Below are 12,244 nucleotides of genomic sequence, written 5' to 3' on the forward strand. Positions count from 1 at the left end.
GGGGTAGAGATTAGCGATTTTTGACAGTAAGTTTGTTCAGTTCTCTGTAGTCGATCCACATGCGGAACGATCCGTCTTTCTTCTTTACAAACAGGACCGGTGCTCCCCAAGGTGAGAAACTTGGTCTAATGAATCCTTTTTGAAGGAGTTCGTTAACCTGACTGGAAAGTTCTTGCATCTCTGGTAGTGCTAGGCGATAAGGCGACTTCGCTACTGGGGTAGACCCCAGAACTAAGTCGATTCTAAACTCGACTTGGCGTCGTGGTGGTAATCCGGGTAGTTCTTCTGGAAAGATATCGGGGAAGTCGCGTACTTCTGGAATGTTCTTGATTTCCTTCAGTTCCTGACTCGTATCGACGATGTGTTCTAGGAATGCTCGACAATCCTTCCGTAAACACTTTCGAGCTTGGATGCACGAAATGATACGAAAGTTTTTACTTGATTTGTCGCCGTAGACCACTAATGTTTCGTCGTTAGGAAGGCTAAGACGAACTGCTTTTTCAAAGCACAGGATGTTGGCGCGAAAAAGACATAACCAATCCCTGCCGACTATGACGTCGAAACTTTTAATTTGGACTGGCATGAGGTTGATTGGGAATGAATGACCGTCTAAAGTTAACGTACAGTCCATGTATATGCAGTTAGTGTTTTCCGTTTTTCCATTGGCCATCTCTATAGTGAATGATTTTTCTAACTTGCTAGGTTGATGTTTAAGTAAGTGAAGAAATTTTTGACTCACGAAGCTTCTCTCTGCTCCACTATCGAATAATATGCTTGCATATGAATTATCGAGAAGGAACGTACCAGCTACTACAGTCGGATCAGCTACGGCTTCATCGTGGCCTATAGCCAAAACTCGTCCCACCCCGCCGGTATTTGCTGCCTTTGGATAGTTTCTCTTGTAGTGGCCCACCTCGACACAACCGTAGCAAGTTTGGCCTACACCCGCGCTGGGAACTTGATTGATCGACTTTGTGGGATCCTTGCAGAAACGGACAGTGTGTCCCTTTCTGTTGCAGTTGGAACACTGCATTTCCCGACAAGGTCCATGATGGTGATAAGTTCATTTCGTGCACTTTGGAAGGTTACCCCCATAAGGCTTTGTTGGGTAGGGATTCATAGGAATGGTAGTAGGTACAGTGGCAACATTCACTGAAACCAGTTGTTTCTTCGCGGGTTCTTGGGAAGAACCTCCCTTCCTTTTATTCCATACCCTCTTCTTGTTATTGTTGTTGTTGTTGTTGTTTCCCTTTTGTGGTTCTGGTGTAGCAACCGTTGAGTTCTGATAACCTCCGTAGTCAACAAGAGATTGTGCCAGTTCCTTGGCACTTTCAAAAGTGTCAGGTTTTGAAGCTAACACACTTGACCTAATTTGGGGCGACAGTCCCCAAATGTATCTCTCTATTTTCTTGCTCTCAGGAGCAATCATATCTGGACAGAGGATTGCCAGATTGCAGAATCTATTGGTATAATTTGCGATATCGGTACCAACCATTCCAAGAGTCCAGAGTTCATGCTCGAGTTTTTGAATCTCTCCTCGTGGACAGTATTCTCTCATCAGCATGACTTTTAAGCTCTCCCAGCTTATGGAGTTTGCCACTATTAGGGTAAGTACCTTAACGTGGCCATTCCACCAAGCTAAAGCTCTATCAATAAGGGTGAAGGTTGCAAACTTGACTTTGTTGTGCTCGGGACAAGAGCAGATTTCAAAGACTGATTCTGTCCTTTCGATCCACTGACTCAGAGCCATCACGCCACCAATTCCATAAAATATCCGGGGTTTGGCATTAGTAAAGTCCTTATAGGTGCATTCTCGGGGTTGCCCATGACTCTCGCCATGGTTAGATAGGTGTGTGCCAGTTCCCGAGCCAGTAGTACTTGAGTTATTGATCTGTGACATGGCAGCTGCTACCGCTGCAGTGACTGCTGCTTGGAACATGATAGCATCAAATTGAGGAGGTGGAGGTGGTGGTGGTAGAGGTGCTTCCCCACCGTTGTTTCGCCTTGGGTTCCTACGCGGAGGCATCCTTCAACTATAGGTTGAAATTATAAAGATAAGAATTCCATAGCATAGAAACTGAATGTGTCTTATGAACTATATTGCTATAGCCCAACAACAGATGATAGTACGAGTCTTAAAATAGAAAAATGAAAGTTATTTATAAAACTGAAAATATGAAACAAGCATTTTGTTTTTCCATAACTTTTTAAGGATTGAATGAAATACTCCATGTATTAATAATAGTGCCACTTATATTAATATAATAGTTGATACAATGATCACGAAAATTTGACCCCTATAAGGGTCTCCGGTTACAAAGTTTAAGAAAAATTAAAAACTTTTAGCCGAGGTCCTAACTTATAACAAAATTTGAGATTTTGGCAAGCACTACTTGCGACGTAGGTTGCGCTTGGAGCTTGACTCCGCATCCGATTGTTTCGATTCCATTAGACGCCTATCAAAAGCGGATTGTTTTTCCCTCAATTCGGGTAGGGCTGCAATCATTTGCGCTTGGAAAGCCTCGGTTTGGAGTTGGGCATTGTCCTGAATTCTGTCCAGGCTACGGATGTCAGAAGTGTGAACCTGCACTTCTACGTTGACATCCCGAATCCGGCTAGCTTGAAATCCGGATTGTAGGACTGATTTGCTAGTTTGCCAACCATTACTGGGAGTGCCCGTTCAGCCGAACCTCCGCCTCGGACATCGTAGAAGTCTCGACACATGCCGTAGGGAGGGCGTAGGTTTTGTTGTTGTCTCCAATGGTGGAGGTGACTTCCCCAGACGGGGGTCGGTCCTTGAAAGTTCCTGACGAAGACGGGTGATCACTTCCGGCTCTGAGTCGGTACCAGAGTCATCATCCAATTCTATGGGTTCTTCGTCCTCTTCGGGATCATCTTCGACCTATCCTCCGTTGCCATGGTTGGGAAAGTAGGGGTCACCGGGGTGGTGAAACACAGCCATTTGACTGTACGAGAAGAGGGTTATAAGAATTGAAATAAAGTTGGAACATGTAAGAATTAAACATGTAAGTTCAACTAGTTTATGTAGCAAATACTCCTATAGTATTTAAATTCTTGTGATGTTTTGGTAAGTTTTGACTTGTTGCTTACTACGAGCAATCCTCGATATATATTGGTCCGATCTCGGACAAATATAGTTGATCATGTTATATTTGTCCCAAATCCGATTACATATATCGAGTCTTAATCGTAGTGTCCAACTTGTCTAAATATTTCTTGTATAGTTATAATCATGAAAATAATTTGTTGTATGCATGTATTTGTACTTAAATGAACCAACAATTTAAACGTAACGTTGCTTAAGCGTAAAAAAAAAAAAAATGTTTTGTCAGAGAGTATTAGTCCCTTAAGCATTTATAGTTTGTATATCTTATGTGGTTCGATATACTTAGTTAACTATAAACATTGCTCTGATACCAATCTGTCACACCGCCAAACCGGAACGGCGGAAACGTTCGGGGGCATATGACTTCATGTGGTAACGTAACAAATGAATACATAGTAAAGAAAGCAATACAACCATCATATATATAATTGAAAGTTTACATTTGTCAAAAGTTACATGTTCAAAACCAATTACAATATGATGTCAAAATATGAGATTTAACTGGCGACGCAGCGTCCCTTCTTCAAAAGCTGTTTTGATACCTGTAATTACTGAATCCCCGGGACATACAAGTAGTTTTGAAAGAGTAGATCAGCATTTAAGCTGGTAAGTTTCATAAGTATTAAATGACAATGTTTGTATAAAAATGAAATGTTTTGTTTTTTTCTGTTTGTTTCTAGAAAATGTATGTACGTGTAAAATAACCAATATGTTTGAAAACCTCGTAAATCAATGTATTTTTAATACCCCATGTGAGTTTTATAACCATACTATTGACTCGGAATGCCTATACACAACGTTCTTTAGGCGTTGGAATGTTATGACGTTTGTCACCCCAAATGGTGGACTGTAGCTAACAGTCAAGGCGCGGGTTGTGAAGCCCGTATAGATCTATACACAAACACCATGCTCCCCCTCCAAGGGATTCTGGTATATAATACAGGACTTGAAATGTGTACTCGAACGTACGTGAAGTTAATGTGTCACAAATCTTAGTATTAAAACAGATTTACGTGTTAAAATATTCGTTTGTTCTTGTATATGAAAGTGACTTCTTGAAAATTATGTTTCTAGTATGTAAAAGTTAGCAAAATTCTCGTAAAACTATACCTATTATAGCTTTCTTAAAAGTGTGTCTCATTTGTTTAGAAGTCCCTAGAAAATGAATCACTTGATGTGAAAGTATAGATTTTTATAGTGTCTAAGATAGACATGTATACATATAATCTAAGCAAAATGTTTAGTTTTATACATGCATTACAACAATTTATATTTCAAAAGATAGAATGCTATTGTAAGATATTTTATATACGAGAGTTCCCTATAAAGTCTATAAATCAAATATGATTCTATTTAATAAAAGTGTATAATAAAACTTTATATATAACACCCGATAATAATCGTGTGTTTTACTTGTATTCCCCCCCTTGAAAGCATATAAAAGCATTTAGAATATTTAAAAGGGTTGATTAAGGGGTATGAACTCACTTGAAAGTTTGAAGAAAGCGAGATGGAAACCAGGCAGAATTTCGTCACGGGAGAACGGATTTTCTCGGGATTCTAGGGAATCTCGGGAGTACAAACGATCTTCGGGACTTGAGCAAAATGACCAGGGCTTCGGGTTAGCACGAGCACGGAAAACGAGGCAAGAACGCAAAAGAAATGAGAGAAATGGAGCCCTTTCTTCGGAACCCTCTCATCCCTTTTATAGGGGCTGGGAACCGCCTCGGTACACGGGGAGTACGAGGGTACGCAGGGTGTACGCGTACGTCACGCATGACCGAATCCTCGACTGCTTCGGACTTCGGATGGGACAGGGGCTAGCTTCGCATAGGCCGAGACGTGGACAATCCGAGGCCTAGGCCTTGAGTACGCGGGGCGTACGAGCTTACGTGGGGCGTAACTTGACCTTATCTGATGACTCCTGTTGGATAATACCAAAGATTTATAATTAAATTTATATTTAATTTAATTAATAAACTTCGAAAATTCAAATCTTCTTCATACGAATTCCGTTTTCGATGGTCTTTATATCCACGCGTAGGTGAGACTACGCTCTACAACTTTCGTTTAGATTCCGTCGGAAAATTTTGAAATTATTTTTTTATTATTTATTTTTAAAAGGTCGTGTTTAAGGAATTTCTTTAGAAATTCATAACTTCTTTACCGCTGAATTACCATTGTCGAGACCTTCGATTCTCGTTTAGGTCATTCGGGCCAAAAGTCGCTCGATCTCCGATTCGAGTTTTTAGCTGTCTGCTGCTAAGCCGAACTTGGAAAAATCATAACTTCAATATACAAAGTCGGATTTGGGCGTTCTTTTTACGTACGATCACGGTTTAATGACATCTAACATAGTAGGTAATTAAATAGAAACTTTTTGGACATTTTATTTTCGAAGTTAATTTCATTATCACAAAAGTGGTTACAATAATTGACTTTTTAGGTCATTACATAGAGTTGAAATATTGGGTTGTCACACAGCCTTAGACACTTTTCCAATAGAAAGAACTCTATTCGACTGATGAAGATCTAGACCACTCCATTCAAACCTTGCTACTGCCAGAATTTGGAGTATTTGAACAGAAACCTGACGAAAAGCTCATACAGACTTTCGATCGGTTCAATCATCTCCTAAGTAAGATGATTAAGCATGGAATAGAGAGGAAATTGATTGAGCAAAAATTGACTTTCATGAACGGGCTCAGACCATAATGGATGCCAGTTGTTTCTACAGTAAAACCGCATGAACAGTTTAAAACTTACTCGCTGGCGAAACTTGTGGGAATACTTAAGTCCCATGAAAGTGTAGTAACCAAAGAATTGAAAGTGATTTCTAGTGTAGGATCGCTGGCTCTTGTCTCTAAAGAAAAAAGTATTGCAGAAGATGAAGAAGAAGCTGATATGTCAGTGTGTGACCTCACAAGTGAGGAGTATTCTATGATGGTCACCAATCCAAAGAAGTTCGCAAGGAGAAAATTTCCTGTCAACAAGAACCGAAATTGGCAGGGAAGTTACAGATTTGAGAAAGTGAAGGATGAAGCGAAGATCACCTCTCAAAAGGATGAAGAAAAGAAAGAGAGCAAGCTTGCAGGAGACTCAGAATACGATTGCAATTACTGCCACGGCAAGAACCACTTTGCCAAAGATTCCATGCTAAGGAAATTGGCTGAGAAAAGAGACGGAGAAGATGATGAGGCATACTATATGGGAAAGTTGGAAGAGTTCAAGAAAAAGAAAGCAACTAACAGTTCTATGAATGCTTTGATTGTGCAGGAGAATGCAGATGAAGACGAGTTCGGTGGTGTGAAAGTTTGGTCAACCGATTCTGAAGACGAAGAGGTGAGAAGGCCTTCTCATGGAAATGATTGTGTGGCAACGGAAGTAGGTTCGGCTGGAAAGTGCTTGATTGTCACAGCTAGTTCACCAACTGCAAGTGCAAGTGAGGAACCGAACCTGACTGAAAACAAATGTTTTGCAGCAAAGCCAGTTAGTGAGCAGATCAACGACTGCGATCGTTTGATCAAAAAGGTACAAACTATCCTAGATTCTCTTAATGTTCCAATAATAGAATATGAAGAAGAATTAAATGAGTTAAAGCTTAAATTTTCAAATCTAAGTGGTAGTCTCATGCAAACTCGGTTAACAAATTCTAACCTAATTGACCAAATTAGCAGGGTGACAACGAAGAGTGAGGAGAGAAGAATGTGGATAGAGCTGAAGGAGCAGGAGTTAGTTAGGGCTAGGGATGAGAGTATTTATTTGGAAAGACAAAATCTAAAGTTTTTGAAATAAAGGAATGTTTTTTGTTTAATTGCTAAGCGTTTATATACCAATATAGCTCAATGGCATCTAAGTTGTGAGATAGGAAAGAAAATTCATAAGATGATTTTGCCTTTTCTTTAATTTAAGGAAGACGAGGTCATAGCTAAATGTGAGTCAGAAGTATCATCAGAAGAGACATCAATGTCCTACAAAATTGGGCTGGACAAATTTGAAACCTTCATTCATTCAAAGGAACAAAAAGTATGCTAAAAGATATCTTAGATGAAAATGATAGGTTGAAAATTAAGTCAAACACTATTCACTCATTTGACCAATCCAATGCCAAATTAGATTCTGATAATAAAATAGACTTAGAAAATATGTCTGAATTTGATGAAGAAAGTGAGATGAGTGAAATATCTGTAGAAGACATAGTTGATTGCTCTGAGTTTATGAAGAACGAAACTGAGAAAGAGAAACAATTAATCTTAGAAAATTCAGTTGAATTTGGTCGACTGGCAAAAGATAAGGAAAAGAAACTCAAAGAAAAGGCTATGATTTATCAAAAAGTTCAGACTGTGCCAAATCTGGTTTATGCAGTTACAGGAGTCATTGCTAAGCAGACGTCAGAATTAAGAATCATGGTCGAAATTGATAATGCTGAAGGATGTGATGAATACTTCTGGTCAGCTCCTATTGATAATGCAGACGAAACGGTAGGTTTTTCTGAGTAGACCTCTTGGAGGGTCAAAGGAAGATATGTAGCTGAACCTATAAATAAACCTTCAAGTTTTGACAAACCAAGAACCAGTGGAACCAAATATATCCCTGAAAAACCAAAGGAAGAACAGAGGGTTCCTGTCAAAACAACCAAAACACAAGAGGAGAAGCCAAAGGTCAGCTTCAACATCCACAAAACACAAAAGGAGCTAGTTGGACAGAAACGCCTAAGAAATCAAAGATATGCAAAGAATCTGAATGAGCGAAAAAGTTATTGGAAATCATAAAATCCAAATCATGTCCCTTCAAAGACAGAATCATCGAATAAAGGAAAGGAAAGTTTCAGTCCAAGTTCCTACTATTCCAAGTCTTAGAACCGAAAGTCAACATTCGGCCCACAACCCAGTTTCGGTCCTAAGCCCAGTTTCAGTCCATACAACTCCCAATGCAAGGCAAATTCTTTGAAGGACATCAAAGGAAAGGGGAAACTAACTTTAGATTCTAAGTTCCACACTAAGAAACCATCAGCTAACCCTAAATCTCAAAAGAAAAATCAAATGCCAATACCATCTAACAAACCAACCAATGCACTTAAGTTTAAACAAGATAAAACTAAAATCAAAATGTATACAATTAAAAGAAAAGATCCAACAACTCTAGTAAAAAGAACATATTTGGTTGATATTTCCACTGCAATTCCGTTTTCTGTGAAAAACTCACAAGGACCCAAGCGACTTTTGGTTCCTAAATCTGCTTGAATTTATAGGTAATCAGTGACGAGCAGTTCGATGAGGAATGGTATATAGATAGTAGCTGCTCGCGTCAGATGACAGGAAGGAAGGAAGAGCTAAGGGAGTTTCGGTCCCTGAAAGATGGTAGATGTGCGAAATATGGAAATTACTCTTATGGCACAATCAAGGGCTACGACATGATAACAAATGGAGATTTCTCGATTCGAAAAGTGGCATATGTGGAAGGATTGCAGCATAACCTCATTAGTGTGTCACAATTAGTTGTGGGCACTTGTCTAAAACTATCATTTGATGATGAGGGTTTTGAAATAATTGATAAACAATGCAAGAAGATTCTGTTGAAATCTGAACGTAAGGGAGAGATGTACCCTTTAAATCTCAATCCTATACGAGGAAAACCAGCAATATGTTTGCTATCAAAGGCAAATACAGATGAAAGCTGGTTGTGGCATCAACGACTATCGCACATGAAATTCAAAGACATCAACAAGTTGGTGCTTGGTGTTCATGTTTGAGGACTTCCTCTTCTCAAGTTCGACAAGGAACATCTATGTGCAGCTTGTGAAATAGGCAAACAAAGGAAAAGCCACCCTACAAGAATCAATACAAAGATAGTTAAAGCTCTTGAACTCTTACACATTGACTTATGTGGACCTTCTGCTATTGAAAGCTTCGGTGGTAGTAAGTACATTCTTGTAATTGTAGATGACTTTTCACGCTTCACCTGGGTTTTCTTTCTAAAACAGAAATCAGATGCTACTCCCAAGTTGCAGGCATTCATCAGGCAAGTGGAAGTGCAGCTAAGGAAAGTGGTAAGGAATATCAGAAGTCACAATGGTCTGGAATTCAAGAATCGTGATTTTGAGAGCTTTCTGGCTAAAAGGGGCATAACTCATAATTTTTCGGCCCCTTATACACCACAACAGAATGGGATCGTTGAAAGACGAAACCGTTCTTTATGTGAGGTAGCAAGAATGATGCTCAATTTCGCTTCACTTCCGTTATACTTTTGGGCTGATGCTGTTGCAACAGCTTGCTATACTCAAAATTGGTCCTTACTAAATAATAGATTCTCTATAACTCCATATGAGATCTTAAACAACTGAAAGCCAAACGTCAAATTTTTCCACATATTCGGTTCAAGGTGTTTTATTTTCAATTCTAAAGAGAACCGTAATAAGTTTGATGTCAAAGCCGATGAAGGAATTTTTCTGGGTTATTCACTAATTTAAAAGGCATACAGAGTGTTAAATAAACGCTCAAAACGCATTGAAGAAACCTATTGTGTCACCTTCGACGACAATTACATGAAGAAAGTTCAAAGAAGTGAAAGTGACTTTGGAGAAATTTTTCCAGAATCTGGACAGGTCTCGGTTCCAATAGCCAACCTATTTGAAGAATACATTGGCTTGTTTGATGAACCAGAGAAAGCAGCACACTCAGAAGCAAAAGCCGCAGATAATGCAATTGATAGTCTCAAGAAAATTATAGATGAAGCTGCCAAAGAGATGGAAAGTGAACCTCCTACCGCTAAGAGGAATCCACCATTTCAACGGGAAAGTTCAACCACCTCAACATCAAACACAACATCTTTCGAGGGGGAGAATCATATTCCGTCTCCATCTAATAAAGGATCAAGAGAAGGAGAATGTACTGATCCAAAACCACCAAGTAATAGTTCGATCGAGGGGAAGAATACACCTCCCTTAGCGAATGCAAACTATGATGCTGCCATAGATTACAATTCGCCAGTCGAGGGGGAGAAAGAGAGTGAAAGTACAACTGACGAAGGCGAGGGTGATCTATCAGAAGTTGAAATAGAAGTGAATGCTGAATTAGATCCAGCATATGACTCAAGGTATCCTCCATTAGTGAAATGGACCAAAGACCACCCCAAAGCACAGATTATTGGTGAAGCTTCAAAAAAAGTTCTTACTCGTTGTCAATTAAAAGCGAAACAAACTGCATTATTCTCTAAAGTTGAATTTTGTATGTTTAATTTGTTTGTTTCCAAGATTGAATCAAAAACTGTAAAAGCTGCACTTGATCATTCTGATTGGGTCCAAGCAATGCAAGATGAGCTTCATGAGTTTGAACGTAACAGAGTTTGGAGGCTGATACCTACACCAAAGGACGCGTCAGTGGTAGGCTTGAAATGGGTCTTTAGAAACAAGGTAGACAAAGAAGGGAATGTCATTCGCAACAAGGCTCGGTTGGTGGTGAAAGGATATTGTCAAGAGGAAGGTATAGACTATGAGGAAACTTTCGCTCCAGTAGCTAGGTTGGAATCAGTTAGAATATTCTTCGCGTACGCTACTCATTAAAACTTCGAAGTTTTCCAAATGGACGTCAAATGTGCCTTTTTGAATGGAGACTTAGAAGAAACTGTCTATGTCAAGCAACCACCAGGGTTTGTGAACGAGAAATTTCCTGATCATTGCTATGTATTGGACAAAGCAGTTTATGGATTAAAGCAAGCACCAAGAGCCTGGTTTGAAACTTTAACACGCTTTTTAAAAATGTCAAAATTTAAACAAGGTTCAGTTGACCAACCTTCTTCCAAAAGAAATAAGGCGAACATCTTATGATTGTTTAGATTTATGTTGATGACATCATCTTTGGCTCTACGAATCCTAGCCTAACAGCTGAATTCAGAAAGTTGATGGAGACTAAATTTGAAATGAGCGCAATGGGTCCAATTAAATTTTTTCTTGGTTTAAATATTAGACAGGGTACAGAAGGTATATTCATCAACCAGGAGGCGTATACAAAGAACTTACTGACGAAATTTGGTATGATGGGCGACTCAAAAGTGAAGGTTCCAATGGCATTTGGCACTAAGTTAACACCATCTCTAGAAAAACCTGCTGTCGACATAACACTATATCATCAAATGATAGGGTCCCTTATGTATCTAACAGCTAGTAGACCAGATATTATGTTTTCTGTTTGTTATTGTGCTAGGTTTCAAGCTAATCCAAGAGAACCTCACATGGTGGCAGTGAAGAATATATTCCGTTACCTGAAGCGAACCTCTTCTCTTGATCTCCGGTATCCTACAAGATTAGGATTCTTCATTCAATCCTTTTCTGATGCTAATTTAGGAGGATGTGGACTGGACAGAAAGAGTACTATCGGTGGATGTCAATTTCTTGACGGAAAACTTGTTAGTTGGCAGTCAAAAAAGCAAACCTGCGTATCACTATCCACAGCCGAAGCTGAATATATCACTGCAACATCTTGCACTTCACAAGTGATATGGATTCAAAGTCAACTAAGAGATTACGGGCTAAGTATGAAGAAGATTTCTTTATATTGTGACTCATAAAGTGCAATAAGGTTTTGTCACAATCCAGTGCAACATTCAAAAACAAAACACATTGCACTTAGATATCATTTCATCAAGGATCATTTAGAAGATGGGAACGTGGAAGTACATTTTGTTCAATCTACTGATCAACTGGCCGACATATTCACTAAGGCATTACCTGAAGCACTATTTAACAAAATCTTACAAGGCTTGGGTACATTGGAAGCAGAGTTGGTACCGAACACTCAAATCTCTCACTAAAATTAGACAAGCGAAATGGAGTGAACGCTCGGTCTATTTTGGCTCCTTAATTATTGGGAACCGAAAAGAACCGAACGCTCGGTCTATATCAGCTCTAAAAATTTTGGGAACCGAAATGAACCGAAAGCTCGGTCTATTTCGGCTCTGAAATTTATAAGAACCGAAATCAACCGAACACTCGGTCTATTTCGCTTCACTCATTTGAGATAAGGTTTCGGTTGTATACTATGTAAATTACTTCTCTACTCTTAATATGGTCTATGCTTATCTGCTTTCTGTTTTTTGTTTTTTGTTTTTTTTTTTTCAGAA

The sequence above is a fragment of the Lactuca sativa genome, chromosome 4 (assembly GCF_002870075.4).
Source record: "Lactuca sativa cultivar Salinas chromosome 4, Lsat_Salinas_v11, whole genome shotgun sequence".
Taxonomy (NCBI): Eukaryota; Viridiplantae; Streptophyta; class Magnoliopsida; order Asterales; family Asteraceae; genus Lactuca; species Lactuca sativa.